Source organism: Puma concolor, chromosome A2, assembly GCF_028749965.1.
Source record: "Puma concolor isolate L17-30 chromosome A2, mPumCon1.1.hap2, whole genome shotgun sequence".
Taxonomy (NCBI): domain Eukaryota; kingdom Metazoa; phylum Chordata; class Mammalia; order Carnivora; family Felidae; genus Puma; species Puma concolor.
In genome coordinates this window covers 4997302-5014780 of record NC_141668.1, presented here as the reverse complement: position 1 = coordinate 5014780, position 17479 = coordinate 4997302, and the positions used below count along the sequence as shown (strand labels likewise).

At 46.8% G+C, this 17479-nt stretch overlaps 1 protein-coding gene and 1 long non-coding RNA gene across 5 annotated transcripts in view; one reads left to right on the top strand and one right to left on the bottom strand.

The window, feature by feature from the left end:
• Positions 1–17479, bottom strand: part of XRCC2 (X-ray repair cross complementing 2) — a 181382-nt gene that overhangs the window by 61586 nt on the left and 102317 nt on the right. The gene's annotated exons all lie outside the window — the stretch shown is intronic.
• LOC147582929 (uncharacterized) lies at positions 4975–6526 on the top strand. Its single transcript, XR_015243781.1, has 3 exons — positions 4975–5336; positions 5427–5563; positions 5904–6526. It is a non-coding gene; the product is annotated as an uncharacterized LOC147582929 (long non-coding RNA).

Here is a 17479-nt window from a genome sequence, read left to right as displayed (position 1 = left end):
TGGGACTCTCGTGTCTGCTTCTACGTGTAATCTGTGGCAGTGTCTCGTGCCACGTAGCCCTGGGAAGGCTTTTCTGTACACGTGGGGGCCGGAGGGAGTGAAAAGGGCAAACAGTGTCTCAGCATGAAGAGTTTAGGGCAGTGGATGCCTCGAGAAGAATCAGGACCCCCCCACTCACCCCCCCCCCCCCGCTTCCTGCAAGGGACCCGGGCAGCCCGTGAGAGTGGCTTATGAAGGAGGCAATACTGACCGGCCTTGGTCATATTACTGTTATTACTGCTAATAGCAACTGCGTGCTTAGGCTATGCCAGGCAGGTTTTAATCTTCTTAAAAATATTTTGTAATATTTCATTTATTTTTGAGAGCAAGAGAGACAGGGCACGAGCAGGGGAGGGGCAGAGAGAGACAGGGAGACACAGAATTGGAAGCAGGCTCCAGGCTCTAAGCGGTCAGCACAGAGCCGGACGCGGGGCTCGAACCCATGAACTGCGAGATCTGAGCTGAATTCAGACGCTTAACCAACTGAGCCACCCAGGTGTCCCCCCCATCCCCCAATTTTTTTTTAATTTTTAAATGTCTATTTATTTTTGAAAGAGACAGAGAGTGGTTTTAATCTTCTTAACTCTCTGTAGAAGGAACCCTCTTACATGTATGAAACGCTGATGATGTGGGGGTGTTAACCAGCACAAATTCTGCATGTGTATACCTCCTTCACCATGAAATTGGACATTTTGATTTTTGAGAAAGTGACCAAAACGGCTGAGGACGAATTTCCAGTTTGGGAGGTGATGAGGCAAAGTCCGGCACTGAACCACGGGCCTCGTACAGGCAGGCACCCTCTGTCACCTTCCACAATTCAATTACTTTGGGAATCTGACTTTGATTTAAATGTATTTTTGAGCCATTTCATTTTTAAGAGCCCATTTGGGGATCTTAAAAAATTAATTAAATCTTTTGTCTTTGAGGCTTAATTCCTCCACTTCTGGCATATTATCTATGGCTGTGAGAAAAAACTGCCAATCACTTGGGTAATTTGCACCTAAAATAAAGGTGCAGGAAAGTTGAAATTAGAAGCAGCTAGAATAGCAGTTCCTTGGGTTTTTTCCTGTTGAGGTTTTGGACCAAAATTCACAGAACCTTCCTGCGTTTTCCCAGCTTCCTTTTTCAGGTGCTGCGCTCAGTGGTTGCTCATGTTCACCACGTAGCATTCAAGTGTATTTCTACCTCCTTCCCTGTCTGTGCCTCTCTGCTCTGCCTGTGCTCCGTTCTCCTGGTGATATGGACCCCACTTCGCATCTCCCTGCCGCACATCCACCCTGATCCTTACCCAGGGGGGCAATCTTGTTTCTAGCAGACGTCTCCTGTGCTAGTGCTCCCCCGGACCTGATGGAGCACAGACCCTGCATCAGGTGCGGTAGAGGGCACTTTACATGTATGACCTCATCTCGTGCTCACAAAAGCCCCATGAGGTGGGGAGTTACCCATTCCGGGGTGGGAAAAAGACTTCGAGGGCGCTAAGTAACTTGTCAGCCCGGAGAGCCTCGGCCGGCACGACTCCCGGAGCCCAGGTCTGTCGGATTCGAAAGCTGTGTTCTCCACCACTGAGTTCTTTCACCTCGGAGCCTTTTAAAATGCTGTATCTGCCTGTTTGCTTAAGCTTCAGTTCAAGTGTGTTCTCCAAGGAAAGTTCCCTGGACCCAGCCCCAGGTGCCCCCCTCTGCTTGAGCCGCCTCTGCTCACCCCGCACACTGCACTCGATCTGTGTATTCTCCCCAGTAGACGGTGGGTGCCCTCGGTGTAAAGATACCTCTTCACCTCTGAGTCTCCATCATCTAGGCTAGTCCTTGGCCAACAATGGGTGTTTCCTATTAATGACTGATACAATCTTCCCCCCTCCCCCCCCCCCCAAATTAATTAACAAATAAATGAAGTCCATTTGTAAGCTTGCTGTTGGGAGTCTGGACTAAAAATAGTGATTATGTGTTGCTGAAAAAGTGCACGTTCAAGGTACAGGGGTTGACTGTTGTGTCTCCCACAGTTTTAATACATTGTTTCTTCAGGAAAATATAGTCCAAATTTAGGAAATGGTCTTAGACCATCGCTGACCGTTTGTGGACTGTCCTTGAAGCTGACTACTTTTTTTTTTTTTTAAGTTTATTTATTTTTGACAGAGAGAGAGGCAGAGAATGAGCAGGGAAGAGGCAGAGAGAGATGGAGACACAGACTCGGAAGCAGGCTCCAGGCTCTGAGTTGTCAGCACAGAGCCTGACGCGGGGCTCGAACTCACAAACTGCGAGATCATGACCTGAGCTGAAGTCAGATGCTCAACCAACTGAGCCACCCAGGTGCCCTGAAGCTGACTACTTTTTACTGTCTGTTTAGAATTTGCTTCAAGGATAACTGGCTGTCTACCTGTACATTTTTCTCCCTTCCTTCCTCCCTCCCTTCCTCCCTTCCTCCCTCCCTCCCTCCCTTTCTTCATCCTGTGTTCCTTGTTAAGGGCTTATTACTTGCCGGCCACTATTCCAGGCACCAGGGCCACAGGTAGACAACAGTGTCCCTGAAATCAGAGGTCCAGTGTAATGGAGAGCAGTAGTTACAGCCGCGTGGTAAGGGGAGTATGACAAGGTATTGAAGCTCGGAGGGGAGGACACTGAATTCTGCTCAGACTGGGCAGGAGAAGCTTCCAAGGGGTACCTGCGCTGAGTCTTGCTAAAGGTCCCGGTTTCTCAGCTGCCTGTTGCTTCAACTTAATATGGATGTTTAAGGATATTTATGGGTATTAGATAGTTTATAGTAACAGGTGTCTCTAGAGGGGCCTAGGGTTGCATATTAGGAAAAATGGCCACCCAGGTAGAGACTATTGCCTGGACAGTATTGATAAATTGTCCGGTTGGCCCTAAATGGTAGGCACACGCCTGTTTACAACATCTTAAGAGAAAGATAAAATCCATTTGGGTGGCTGTGTTGTGAACATCTCATTGCCTTGACAGTGCAGGATCGGGACGGTTCTGGCTTCTGCTTGGCCTCACAGCTAAACGCATTAAAAAAGTAAATAAGTGAGGGAGTCAATCAACACACAAATAAATGCTTCTGGTGATCAGTGTCGGTCCCTCAGGTCAGCTGGGACAAAGCAGTTTAAAAAAGGGCTAAAAGAATCCATGTTAATTTTGATAAACCTTGGCTCCTACTCCAAAACCTAATTAAAAGGAGGTTTTCGCTGGGTTCCAGAACTCGGCCCCTGGAGGACAGACATGAACACTCGTTCCTGGTGTGGCCTGACACATGGGAAGTGTTCAGCAAGGCGGTTACAGGACGGCTTTGATCCCTAACACCTGTGGTCACAGAGTTGTACACATAGTCGGAGGGATTTCATCTGGGGACTTATTTACTGCAGGGAAGGACCCTGACACACCTGTTGAGTCTAGAAATATATTTGATTGTCTGCCGGGCCCTGAGTGACCATGGGAGCGTAGGGATGTCTTGCGTGTGTTGGCTGAAGGTCTGTAATTGCTGTGACGGATGAGATGTCTGGCACCAAGCCCAGAACAGCCCACCCTTGGCTCATCTTCTGAAGGGGGGGCCAAGCAGGATGGTAGAAAAAGCCTAAGACACAGACTCCGGAAATCTGGGTTCGCGTCTTTTCTGGCCATAGTTATCTATTGCTGCAAAACAAATTCTACCAAAACTTAGTAGCTTAAAACTACGGACAAAGACTCTCCTTGACCAAACTCGAGTCAGGCTCCTCGAGCCCTCTTCTCAATGAGGCCTCAATCTTGGCCCATGAGAACTGCAAAATCTTGGCACCAACGATTTTACCCCCCCCCCCCCCCCGCCCCACGCTTCCGGAAACAAGCCAGTGGTTGTTCAAGTCTCTCAGTGTGAGGGGTGGATAGACCTATTTCTGTCCCTGGCATGACCCAGCCCCCTCTGAGTTCCTGCCTCGGGGAGCTCAGGCTGCCCAAAGAATTTTGTTTCAGATTCACCCTGACCCAACACCTGCCTTGGGTCCCAACCTGCTCTGTGTGATTTCCCACTTCTCTGACTCTTCAGGGCCTCAGTGGTTCCTCCTCCTTTCCCTCTCTCTGTCTTCCCTTGAGACACCCAGTCTCTCTGCACAGAATGGAGCTGAGTTCCAGTTAGGCTCTGACGTCTCCCTCCCCGACTGCAGTAGTCTGAATAAAATCCGTCTTGCCACCTTTAGCAAATGTCTGGCTCTGTTTCCCTTTGATGTTGCAATGAACTCTGACTAACTCATGCAGTTTCAGCGGCAAGAGTTCAGGAGAGCCTCAGCTAGGTAGTTCTGGCTCAGTGCTTCTCAAGATGCAGACTGGGGGGTGGGGGGGGCAGCACTCACCCAAAGGCTGGACTGGGGCTGCAGGGCCTTTCAAGGGGGCTCCCCCGCACGGCTGACAGGCAGGTGCTGGCTGCAGGCCGGAGCCCTCAGCCTTCACCACGTGGACCTCGCCACAGGGCTGCTCGGGCATCCTTGAGACGTGATGGCAAGGGGGGAGCTGCACTGTCTTTTATGATCCACCTTGGAAGCTGAACACAACCACCTCTGCAGCATTTCACAGGGGGGCCCTATTCACTGCAGATACTGGGAGATGGGAGTCACTGGGGGCCCCCTTGGAGGCCGGCTGCCTGCCTCGACTAGGCTAGCAGTCTTCGTCAGGACCTTGGGCAGGTCACCAGAGTTCTCTGGGCTGGAAACAGTGAGAGGAGGGCTAGGCTTAATCTCTGAGGCCCCTCCTGGCCCTGACTTTGTCTTCTGTTAAATGAAAGAGTCAGTCAGCGAATGAAAGAGTTAATGTGCTTACAAAAGCATTTCTCACAGAGAGTAGCTCGTTTGCCAGGGTCTGGCCCAATTCCTAGAATTGGGTAGCTTGTTTTGTGGGGGAGGGAGAGGGGGTCGCAGCAGCTGTCCGGGTTTCCCATCATCCCCCCTCTCACTTCCGAGGTCAGGGAGGTGGGAGGGGGCGTGAACAGGTGGCTCCTGACTCGGCTGGCTTGGATCGGTCCTGACACAAAGACACTAAGGATTTGGAAATGAACTTGTAAGTGGGGGAGCTGGCAGGCTGCCCTTGGAAGGACCTGGTCCTCCTTTTAGGAGTTTTGCACCTGATTAATGATTCTGCTCAAGACAGATTAAGCTGCTGGAACCCTTCTCCATTTAGCAATGCCAGCTCTTTCCTCCTCTTAACACTCTTTTTTGGCTCATCTCGTCTCCCCCACCCCCGACTTGTTCTTGGGGCAAACCGCCGGTCCGGGATGAACTGGGTTTTCTCCCGGAAGGGAGGAGAGGCTGAGCGGCAGCCCCACGGAGGCTCCCTGAGGTAAGACACGAGGAGCCGTTACAAGCCAGAGGGGCTCAGGTTCAAAGCCTGGCTGGACCCTTGACTCTGAGATTCTCTTGACTTCCTCAGTGAATTTCACTCTGAAGTGCTGTCACTTTCAGAGGACAGTTCCTGGCTGTATCACGCCTTCCCCAGAAAGGAGCAGGAGGAAGACAGGGGCAGGCACCCAAACCAGGAAGTTGAAAGAAGTGACTGTTATTTAAGAGGTAAATAAATCCCTACATCCGACATCCCTCCCTGTCCTGTCCTCTCCCCCCCCACCTCCCCGCTCCCTGCCTGGTCTCACACAAAGGAACGTGAAGCGTCAGCATCATGGCCCCGTGATGGACATGACGAGAGCCCACTTTTAGCGCTGGCCGACCAGTCACCTGGCAAATGGCTCTTCCTGCAGACAGCTGTCAAGATGACAGGCCCTGGGTGACTGTGGGCGGTGAGGGAGCCATAGACAGACGAGGGGAGGTGTCTGCAGCCTTCACTCCAGCCCTGCCCACCCCCGCTCTTTTTCGGGGACTTTCTCTGCCCTCCTCCACGCCGCTCTTTATTCAGCAGGAACCCAAGGATCCCCCTCCGGAGAAAGTGGATTGTCGTGGGCTCGGCGTGCCAAGTTCGCTGCGGCCAAGGAGCCCTGCACAAAGCTCCTTTATGCCTCGCTGTGTGCTCTCCTTCCTGGCCCGCCTGCCCCGCGCACGGTTTTCCTCGGCCTTTCTTCACCATTTCTTTTCCAGTTGACTTAGTTATCACAGTACATGGATGGCCGGGCCTGGCACCAGAGGCTGCGTGCGAGTGGGGCTCCCAGGCCCTAACGTGATTTCCCCTGGGTTGGGATTGGGGGGTCTGGCACTTGCCCACCAACAGGGCCGTGGACCCACCCACCGTCCTGGGCCTGCCTCCCGGTCACGGCTTCCCCGTCACGGTCGGGGTCCCTGCCAGCCAGTGATGTCTTCAGGGCATCACTGAAGAGCACGGAGTATGGAGTGGGGGGTGAGGGAGGCCCTCGGTGCTCGGCTCCAGACGAGGTGTGAAGTTGACTGACGCGCTTAAAAAAGAAAAGCGCCCCAATTAAAGGCGAAGGATGGGCGTTGAGGGGTTCAGGGACTCGGGGCGCTTTGTCTGTGGACAAAATCTGGGTGCAGCTGGCCGTGCCTCTGCTGCCCTCGCCCTGAAGTCTGGCCAGCGGGGGGGGGGGGGGGGTGGGGGGGGCGTTCCTGCTCGCAGATGTGACCTCCTCCTCGGGTCACAGTTTCAAGGGGTGACGAGGGCTTCTGAGACGCACACAACGCGGCACTGAGGCTCCATCCGCTTTGCATTAAAACACCTTTTTCTAAATTAAACTCTTCTAATTTGTAATCAGGTAACGGGAGGTTCGCTTTTGAGGTCACGCGTTTCGCGGGGGGGAAAGACGAAAGTTCACACGCAGCACGAAGCGCAGCCCGAGTCCCCGGCCACCTGGGCCTCCCCCCGCGTTTACACCAACCTCAGACAAGTGAACACTCGCCGGGTGCATCGGCGTGGGGACCGGGAGTAGATGACCTACTCGCACTGCCGCTGGCGAGACGCAAAAGGGGTGGAGAGGAAGCGGGGCCGGCCCTTCGGGGGTGACTCCATTCACGAACCCGTCCGGAGCGGCGGACGTGACTGCGCGTGACTGTAGGGCGACTCTGGTCTGGGTGAGGACACAGCCGCGGCTGCTGTAGGCAGGGGCGAGCGAGGCACGCGCCTTGCACGTTGAAACCCTCAAATACATCCCTACCAGTCGTGAAACGGACGCCGCTCCCCGTTTCCCCAGGCCCGCCCCCAAATCTGTCTCCTCCGGCCCCCCTCTACTCCGGCACCTCCCGGGGCTTCTCAGAATCCAGCCGGTAAAGGGTTAAGTTCGGCCGAGCTGGAGGCCAGGACCCCGTTTCAGCGGTACAGCGAGTCTCCCTCGTCAAACATTTCGAGCATCACCCCCGGCTACACGGATGACTGTAATATGTGTTGGCAGAGTTATCTGGAAGGAGCTTTGCTGTGGCAATGCTTGAAGGTCTGATTCACTGCATCTGAGAGTGAGTTCTGGTACATGGGGGGGCCCATGGCATTAAACCCGTTCCTAGACACCGAAATTTGATTTATTAACATTGGCAACAGTCACAGGCCATCTTGCCAACAAACTTTCTGAAATTGAAATCACATGAAACTTTCCTAGTTCCTGCGAGTGCCACATACGCCCTTTCCTTTCTAAAGCAGCAAATTCACTTAAAAATAATTAAGAAAAGATTGATGGGATTTTGGAATTGTAATGAAAAATATGATCTCATTAGTAAGTCATGAGTCAGGGCCAGGCACTCTGTCAGATGCATGCGTTTCTGCATAATTAGAAGAAGCTGATACAAGGAGAGCTAATAGTGGCAGGAATTAAAAAATTAAAATGGTTTCCCGTTATACTTTTTGGCTGTGCTGAGACTCTTCCCCTTGCAAAAATTCAGAAAGAGATCCCTTTCAAAATGAACCCTATCGAATGTAACAGTTGGTGGAAAAGAAGACGGCAGTAAAAGAATTAAAAACACTAACTCAAAGGCTTTCTCCCCCACTGAATCTGCTACAAGTGTCATTTAGGTTATGGTCCAACATCAGAAATGCTCTCAGCCACTTATCTTCAAGAGGATAAATACGCCCCTGAGGTGCGTGTGTTTTGAAAAGAGCCACTACATTAATCATATAAACTCCATATAATCTCCGGCTCGAACCATACAACACACGAAGCGATCCTCCTCCAGAAGAGACGGATAAGCTCTGGAAAGGCCACAAAGAGCCTGGAGGGAGACAAGAATGACAACGCAGCCTCATTTCTGCCACCTCCAGCTGGCGGACCCTGGACCCACCCGGTCGAAACCTTGATTTACTCGTTTATAAAATGGGGACAGGAAGACCGGCCTGTCCGTTTGATTGTGAGAGCCAAATGGCATAACACTCACAAAGCAGGCACTCATTCAAAATTATCGATCTCCCCCATTTTCCTTCGCAACCTTTCTTAGTTGACATTCGGAAGTTAACAGTTTCCCTTTCATAATCTTGTTGCACACCACTTACACACAGAGCAGAATGGGTTGGACGCTGCGGACGTTCAAGAACCCCGGAAGCTGCCAGAAAAGAATGACTGTGCGAGCGTGTACAAGGCACCGATGCTCCGCTGGTATACCCTACTATGCCCATTGTTAAAATATTGAAACCCTTCTGCCCTGAGCCCCCCACACTCCCATGCCTGGGCTCCCTCCTCTACCTCCCCCAGTCCAGCAACAATGGGTTGATGCCCATCATGGCAGGGACATAGAGGCCCCCCACTCTATCTATGGCCAGAGCTTTGTTGCGATTGGATGGGGCCTATGATGTGGTGGTGGTTGAATATTTTCAATATCACCCCTGGGTGTGTGAGGGATAAGGGTGAATGGAGTGACCCTGACAGGAAGAACGGGATTTTGGCCAGCAAATCGGAGACAGGGCATGGAACAGCATGCATGGAACTAGGGAAGAAACAAAATAAGACACTGACTTGAAAACCAGGGGGTGGGAATTGGCAAGCTGGTAGGAGGCAAAGATAAAAACGTTATCAGGATATGGTAGAAGGTCTTGACCTTTAAGTGAGGAGATTTAACTTTATTGAGTTGTGAGGCAGTGAAGACTTTTGAGCAGGAAAGTGATGGAATATTACCTTTGAAGAAGTATATATAAAATCACTAGAAGGCAGGAAAAAAACCACTTTGAAGATTCTGTAGCCAGGAAAGAGGCATGGGAGCCCGAATCAGGATGTGCTTAATGGAAATTAAAGAAAAAAAATGCACGTAAGAGGTAAACAGACACTCGAGAACCTATCAACCAACTAAACATACAGGTCCTCAAAAGCTCCTCAGAGAGACAAGATCTGACCCGGTGTCACTCTTCCAGACACGATTTCAGAAGTGTTTGAACCTTCTAGGAAGATAATTGCACAGTGCTTCACATCCTTGACATCCTTACCTCCCAGAATGGATGCCTCCACCCAACTGTATTCTCATTCTCCCACCGCTGAGGGCCTACCCGTCCTCCACGTTTGCAGTGTGACCCTCCTCCCTTTCCATATTGGGTCTTAGCGAACACTCACTGACCATCTCCTGTGCCCCAGACAGTGGAGGGCGGCCTTTGTATACGTTATCTGGTGCAAAGACTTTTACCTCCACATTCAGTGAAAGACTTCCTCTAGAGCTGTGGTAGGTGGACGCGGTCTGCTAATGCAAACCCCACGTAACAAGGACTTGAGACCAGTGTTCTCTTGATTCTTGGTTAACCAACAGCTTTTCCAACTCGTTATGCCTCTACCCTAGTGTAAACCTCTCGGGCTTATCTGCAGATTTGCTGTTCGAATAGTATTATTTTTTTACCCCTCCTCCTCTATGGCATCTACTCAAAACCCTGGCCATGCTGCCATGGTCACTGAAGGCTAAGGCACAGGTTTGATCTCCCATCCCAACGCCCTGAGTGACAGAAGTGCCCATTTGGACAGTGCACGTTAAACTAGCCCAGGATTCCTTCACTCCCACACTCCCACAGTCTCCTTTATCTTTCAGCCACCTGTTCCATCGGTGTGCCCAAACCTCGCCATCTCTGGACTACAGACCCTTGTCAGAAATAGCACTCTCAAACTCTAACTTCTTGTCTTTCCAGTTTCCTTACATCACCATCCACCTCCAGTATAATGTTAAATACAAACAGTGATTAGGCGCATCTTTCTTCATTTTGAATTTCAAAGTGAAATCACTCAACATTTTTCTATTAAGTATATTTGCATAGCTGAATTTTACCAAACATAAAAAAAAATTTTTTTAATGTTTTTTATTTTTGAGAGAGAGAGAGCATGGGTGCAAGCAAGTGGGGGAGGGGCAGAGGGAGACAAAGAATCTGAAGCAGGTTCCAGGCTCTGAGCTTTCCAGGCTCAGAGAGCCCCACCCAGGGCTCAAACTCAGGAATGGCAAGATCATGATCTGAGCTGAAGTCGGATGCTCAGCCAACTGAGCCACTCAGGGGCCTCTTTTATCAACCATTAAAAAAAATTTTTTTTTTCTAACGTTTATTTATTTTTGAGACAGAGAGAGACAGAGCATGATCAGGGGAGGGTCAGAGAGAAAGGCAGACACAGAATCCGAAACAGGCTCCAGGCTCTGAGCTGTCAGCACAGAGCCCGAAGCAGGGATCGAACTCACAGACTGTGAGATCATGACCTGAGCTGAAGTCGGATACTCAACCGACTGAGCCACCCAGGCACCCCATATCAAACATTTTAATGCATCTATTAAAATGATTTTTCTCCTGGGACGCCTGGGTGACTCAGTTGGTTAGGTGTCCGACTCTTGATTTGGGCTCAGGTTATGATCTCATGGTTCATGGGATCAAGCCCCGTGTCAGGCTCTGTGCTTACAGAGGAGACCCCGCTTGGGATTCTCTCTCTCCCTCTCTTTCTTCCCCTTTCCCCTCCATGCTCTCTCTCTCTCTCTCTCAAAATAAGGTAATGAATTAAAATGATTTTTCTCCTTTATTTTGTTAGTGTGCTAAATTACATTCCATTTTAGTGAACCAATTTTACATTCATGTTATATACTCAAATTGGTCATGATGCCTTAGATTTTTATACATTTTCAGAATCAGTTTGGAAATATTTGACATTTTTGTATTTATATTTATAAATGATATTGGCCTGAAATTTTTTATTTTTTTTCATGTAATATCCTTGACAGGTTTTGATACAAAGTTATAATATCCCTGTATAATGAATTGAGGGAAGTCCTTTTTTCATATATCTGGGAAACTTTGTGTGAGGTTGGTTTTATTTCTTTCTTACACATTGATAGAATGCACAGGAAAAGCCATCTGGGCTTGGCGTTTTCTTTGGGTAGCAGGGAAGTTTTAAAATAGTTATAGGACTATCCAGGCTTTCTATATCTTTTTGTGTCAGTTTTTTCATCAAAAAATTTTCAAATTTTTGCATAAAGTTATTTATAGTGTACTCTTATTATTTTTGGATGTCTGCAAGATCTATAGTGATATCTCTTCATTTCAAATTTACTTTGTGGTTCCTTCTCTCTTTTCTCCTTGAGCAGTCTCATCAGAGATTTATCTATCTATTTATTTATTTATTTTATTTTGAGAGAGAGAGAGAGAGAGAGAGCGTGCGCGCGCATGAGTGGGGGAGGGGTGGAGAGAGGGAGACACAGAATCAGAATCAGGCTCCAGGCTGTCAATACACAGCCTGATCTGGGGCTCAAACTCACAAGCTGTGAGATCATGACCCGAGCTGAAGTCAGAAGCTTAACCGACTGAGCCACCCAGGCACCCCGAGATTTATCTATTTAACAAACCTCTTAGAAGAACCAATTTTTGGCTTTACTGATTTTTCTATTTTCTGTTTGTTTACTATGCTATTAATGTACATTCTTATCTCTTTTATTTTCTTCCTTCTACTTTTAATTTGGTGTTTTCTGCTATTCCAGTTCTAACTTTTGAGATACATGGTTAACTCATTAACTTTCAGCCTCCTCTGTGTTGTTGTTATTTTAGGATTCCAATTTCTAAGTAATCTCTGTACCCAACGAAGGGCTCGAACTCACATTCCCAAGATCAAGAGTTGTGTGCTTTACTGACTGAGCCAGCCAGGTGCCCCTCAGCCTTCTTTGTTAAAACAGCATTTAAGGCTACAGATTTTCCCCCAAATAATGCTTTAGCTGCATCTCACTAGGTTTGTACAAAATATTTTTATTATCATTCAATTTGAAATATTTTATAATTTCTACTTTTTTCTTTTTGCTAATCCATGAGTTATTTTCTATTTGTTAATCCATGAGAGAGAGAGGGAAAGAGAGAATCCCAAGCAGGCTCCATGCTGTCAGCGCAGAGCCCGATGTGGGGCTCAAACTCACAAACTGTGAGATCATGACCTGAGCCGAAATGAAGAGTCTGATGCTTAACCGACTGAGCCACTCAGGTGCCCCTAACCCATGAGTTATTTAGAATTATGTTTCTTACTTTCCACCAATATAGAGATTTTAAACTTCTGTTAATGATTTCTAACATAATTACATTTTGGCCAGGGAAAGCATTGTTTATTTCAATCATCAGAAAGTTGTTAGGACCTCCTTCATGATGTAGGATGTGATTAACTGTATGTAAATGTCTCCTATGCACTTGAAAAAAGTATGTATGCTGCAACTTTGGGGTGGAGTGTTCTATTTATATACCCTAGGTCAGTTTCTTAATCTTGCTATTCAAATTACAGACATTCTTGCTGATTTTTTTTTATTCTAATAATTACTGAAGAGGGATATGTTAGAATGTCCTAGGATAATTCTGTCGCATTATTTACTTAATTATAGGACATGGGTCTATTTTATTAGTTTCACGTTTAGGATTCTTAGAATGTGTGCCTCTCACCTTTGAAATTTGCAGATATCTGGAACATAAGGACACTCTTCCAAACCTCTGTCCATCTTCTCTAACTGCTCCCACCAGGCTTTTTGTCTGATCAACTGCTGTTCATCCTTTAGAACTCAGTTTAACCTGCCTCATTCTCCAGGTTTGGGTTAGGTGATCCTCCTCTGCATTACTAGAGCATTGTGTGTGATCTTGAATCAAAACACTTACCATATTGCATTATAACTTCCTAATTTTTTAGTCTGAATCCTCCAGTGTTAAAGAGAATCCTCCAATCATCCAAGTCCTGTGATGACAGGAAAAATATAGATCTCAAAGGGCACCTGCGTAGCTCAGTTGGTTAAGCGCTCAACTTTGGCTCAGGTCATGATCTCATGGCTTGTGAGTTTGAGCCCTGCGTCGGGCTCTGTGCTGACAGCTCAGAGCCTGGAGCCTGCTTCGGATTCTGTATTTCCCTCTCTCTCTGCACCACCCACACTTGCACTCTGTCTCTCTCTGTCTCTCAAAAATGAATAAATGTCAAAAAAAAAAATTAAAACAAAGAAATATAGGTCTCCTTCTCTTTAAATAAATAAATAAATAAAAATAAAATCTATGTATGTATGTATGTATGTATGTATGTATGTATGTGCCTGCCAGGCATATCTAGGTCTCTTTTGTCATTGGATTAATTATGCCTTGTATATATAAGAGGCTCAGTAAATATTTATAGTATGAATAAATAAATTAATGCTCCTAAAGTTAGGTGTTCAAACTTTTTTCTTTTAAGTTTTATTTATTTAAGTAATCTCTATGCCTCACGTGGGGCTCAAACTCACGACTCCAAGGTCAAGAGTCACACGCTCCTCCAACTGAGCCAGCAGGCACCCCTCAATTTCAACTTTTTTTTTTTTAATTTTTTTTAACGTTTATTTATTTTTGAGACAGAGAGAGACAGAGAATGAACAGGGGAGGGGCAGAGAGAGAGGGAGACACAGAATCCGAAGCAGACTCCGGGCTCTGAGCTGTCAGCACAGAGCCCGACGCGGGGCTCGAACTCACGGACTGTGAGATCATGACCTGAGCTGAAGTCGGACGCTTAACCGACCAAGCCACCCAGGCGCCCCTCAACTTTTATCTCTATAGCTTCTAACCCATTTCTGGCTCTTGACTCTGTTTTCAGCTGGCATTCCTCTGGGTCTGTTGTTTTCCAAAAGGCTGTTCAGCCTCCAGGTTCTTTTTGCTGTAGGGCTGCTCATTCCAAGTAATCTCACCAGATGTCTCACCCTTGATCTATGGAATGTTGAAGGTCTGCCCCAATTTTGCAGTCCACATACTTTCTACACCTAGATGCCATTGTGTTACTGCCTTTAATCATAGTCCTGAGGCTGGCTGAGACTTTAGATTGACCCTGACATGGCAGGAAGACTATAAGAATCATCTAGATGGGCCTGCAATGTCCTTCGGAATCAAAATTTCTTTGGAGTTATTGTTTCTCCTTTGTTCCCACTTTAGCCTGCTTTGTTGATGGCTGACAATGCCTGTTTTCTTGTTTATCGGTTTTGCTCATACATGGCAATTCATCCTTCTGTATCTGCTACAATGTTCCTATGACTTCATGGATTTTGAGCCATCACCCAGTCAACCATAACTTCAGTCCTGGCTCTCTTTTGGCCACAGCCTCCAGGCTGCTACCTGGGTTTGACTCGCTCCCATAATCTCCTTCCTAGAGGTGCACCTCGCCTTCCTACTGCTCACCTTGGTCCCTTGCCAAGTCTGTGATCCAGAGAAGCACTTGATGACTGAAGACCCCAACAAATCCATTCACCAGCATCACTTACAACTTGTCAAAAGCCAAGGTGATAAGGAGCACCTGGCTGGCTCAGTCAGAAGAACTTATAACTTTTTTTTTTAAGTTTATTTATTTATTTTGAAGGAGAGAGAGAGAGAGAGAGAGAGAGAGAGAGAGAGAGAGAGAACTATCAGGGGAAGGGCAGAAAGAGGGAGAGAGAATCCCAAACAGGTTCTGCACTGTCAGCACAGAGCCCCAACGTATGGCTTGAACCCATGAACTGTGAGATCATGACCCAAGCCAAAATCAACAGTTGGATTCTCAACCGACTGAGCCACCCAGGTGTCCCAGAACATGTGACTCTTAATCTTGGGGTTGTGGGTTTGAGCCCTACATTGGGTATACAGATTACTTAAAAAAAATAAATAAACTTAAAAAAAAGTCAACGTAATAAGTTCATGTACTGAAAAGTTAGTTACGAGTAATCTGTGTAAAGTCCTAGAAATCAAGTAGTAATTTACCATTCCAGATTTTGTTTTTTTCTTTTCTTTTTTTCCCTCCTGGTTTTTCTCTTAGAATTAAAAAAAAAATTTTTTTAGTGTTTATTTATTTTGGGGACAGAGAGAGACAGAGCGTGAGCAGGTGAGGGGCAGAGAGAGGGGGACACAGAATCTGAGGCAGGCTCCAGGCTCCAAGCTGTCAGCACAGAGGCCGACACGGGGTGCGAACTCACCAGCGGTGAGATCCTGACCTGAGCTGAAGTCGGACGCTTAACCGACTGGGCCACCCAGGTGCCCCCTTCTCTTAGAATTTATATTAAACTTCTCTAATCCATAAATTTTGGGTTTACCTTACCTCTATAGTCACAGATATAGTCAGTAATAATAGAAGCATAAAAAGCTTGACAAAGCATTCATGAGAAGATAGTACAACTTTCTCATTTTATAGATGAAGAAACTGAGACTTAGAGAGGTCAAATAAGATTTGCCTGAGGCCGTTTACTTCTTTTCTTGTAGAAGAATGGGTTTATGGGCAACATTACAATACAAAATGCTAGGTTGTTTTTGAGTATAAGTACCTATTATATAAATGTTACCAGTGCTAGTGAAGGAAACAATCAACAAAACTGAAAGGTACCCTGTTGAACAGGGTAAGATATTTGCAAATGATAAAGGGTCAGTATCTAAAACATATAAAGAACTTATACAACTCAACACCCAAAAAACCCCAAATAATCCAATTACAACATGAGAGGAAGAAATGAACAGACATTTCTCCAAAGAAGACATCCAGATGGCTGACAGACACATAAAAAGATGCTCAACATCACTCATCATCAGGAAAACGCAAATAAAAACTGCAACGAGATATCACCTCGCACCTGTCAGAATGGCCAAAAAAAAACCAGAACATAAGAAACAACGAGCATTGGCGAGGATGTAGAGACCATGGAACCCTCTTGCACTGTTGGTGGGAATGCAAACTGGTGCAGCCACTGTGGAAAACAGTACGGAGGTTCATCAAAAAAATTAAAAACAGAACTACCTTATGACCCAGCAATTGCACTACTGGGTATATACCCAAAGAATACAAGAACACTGGGGTGCCGGGGTGGCTCAGTCTGGTAAGCGTCTGACTTTGGCTCGGGTCATGATCTCACATTTCGTGGGTTCGAGCCCCGTGTTGGGCTCTGTGCTGACAGCTCGGAGCCTGGAGCCTGCCTCAGATTCTGTGTCTTCCTCTCTCTCTGCCCCTTCTGTGTTTGCACTGTCTCTCTCACTCTCTCTCTCAAAAATGAACATTAAAAAAAAAAAAAGGAATACAAGAACACTAATTCAAAGGTATACATGCATCTCAACGTTTACTGCAGCATTATTTACAATAGGCAAGATACGGAAGCAGCCCAAGTGTCTTTCAATTGATGCATGAATACAGAATATCTACATAATGGAATACTACTCAGCCATAAAAAGAATGGAATCTTGCCATTTGCAATGACACGGATGGATCTAGAGAGTATAATGCTAAGTGAAATAAGTCAATCAGAGAAAGACAAACACCATATGAGTTCACTCATATGTGGAATTTAAGTAACAAAACAAACAAGCAAAAGGAAAAAAAGAGAGCGAGACAAATCAAGAAAGAGACTCTTAACTACAGAGAACAAACTGATGTTTACCAGAGGGAGGTGGGTGGGGGGATGGGTTAAATAGGTGGCGGGGATTAAGGAGTGCACTTGTGATGAGCACAGGGTGATATATGGAAGTGTTGAGTTACTATATTGCACACATGTGAAACTAACGTAACACTGCATTTTAACTAACTGGAATTAAAATAGGAACTTAAAACAAAAACAAAATAAATGTTACTGGGTGCTGCCTGGTGAAGCAGGACTTGCGAACTACTTAGACTAGTAAACAAAGTTGTTTTCGTTGTTGCTGTTTGTTGTCGTTTTGTTTTGTTTACTTATTTAACTGTTACTTTTATTTGTTCCAACTACTGCTGGGCTGGATTCAGACTGCATCGTATGCTCACTTGTGGATGATAATGGTTTCCATTTGTAAGGATCTTCCGTAGAGGCGCTACTCTGAGCACTTTATATCTCATAAAATACCCCATGAGGTAGACCCTTTATCGTTCCTGTTTTGCAGATGAAGAAGCCGACGCATGATGACACATAGTAATTTGTCTAAGGTCACACCGCGACTTAGTGTCACAGCTGAGCAAGCCGGTGCCAGGGCATGGGTCTTCAGCATGGCTACCCAGCCTGTTCTGAGGGCCCTTCTTCCCTCTCTTCCAATAATGACTCTCCTCTGTCTTCACTGGGACCAGCTTCTGATTCACCTAGATGCTCCCAGGAGTCATCTGTCTCCGCCAAGCGCTCAGGAAAAGACGGGACCTCTCTTCTTCCCTTTCG